The sequence below is a fragment of the Nannospalax galili genome, unplaced genomic scaffold (genome assembly GCF_000622305.1).
Source record: "Nannospalax galili isolate Female #2095 unplaced genomic scaffold, S.galili_v1.0 scaffold14, whole genome shotgun sequence".
In the NCBI taxonomy this organism is placed as follows: domain Eukaryota; kingdom Metazoa; phylum Chordata; class Mammalia; order Rodentia; family Spalacidae; genus Nannospalax; species Nannospalax galili.
The window spans coordinates 5,991,386-5,991,970 of NW_008336953.1; the positions used below are offsets into that span (position 1 = coordinate 5,991,386).

At 46.3% G+C, this 585-nt stretch overlaps 1 protein-coding gene across 3 annotated transcripts in view; it reads left to right on the plus strand.

Moving 5' to 3' along the window:
* Yme1l1 (YME1 like 1 ATPase) overlaps window positions 1-585 on the plus strand; it is a 46,538-nt gene that overhangs the window by 17,303 nt on the left and 28,650 nt on the right. The window lies entirely within an intron of this gene.

The window sequence follows — 585 nt, forward strand, 5'->3', positions numbered from 1 at the left end:
CACCCCCATCCATTCCCCCCTCTCTGCCCTTCTGGTAAATCTAGTCAGCCAGAGGTCCCTGTTCCAGGAGGTCAGCTGTTCCTCATCTACGGCAATCCATTGTCAGTATTCCTTTGGATAGAATTGGTGTCTGCTGTTCATTTTTCCAGTAGTGTGTTGGGTTACTATCTGGAAGAGCTTTTATCCATCCTGGCCAACAGCTCTACTGAAGGTATCGCCTGTCTGGCTGTGCTGTTTGTCAAGTAACTATTAGCTATATATATGTATGCTCTTATGAAATTTGGCCCCTGTAATCTTTGGTTATACTTTCCTTTTGGGTGTTTAAGGCCATACAGTTGGCCCAGATAAAGCAATTTATTTTCACTCTTAAGGTCGTCAGAGGATCTGTTCCTCAAGGGTCACATGGGCTTGGGAGGAGCCCCTGGCTCCTTTCTTTCACCAGTTCTGCCTATGTGAAAATAAGTCAAAGGTCCTGCTCAACCATGGCTGGCTTAGCTTGGAAGCATGAATGAGATGTTTCCTCTGTGTTGACCCTCCTCTTTGTAGACTGGACACTGGTTCAAGTCCATCTGGTGGGATCTCCAT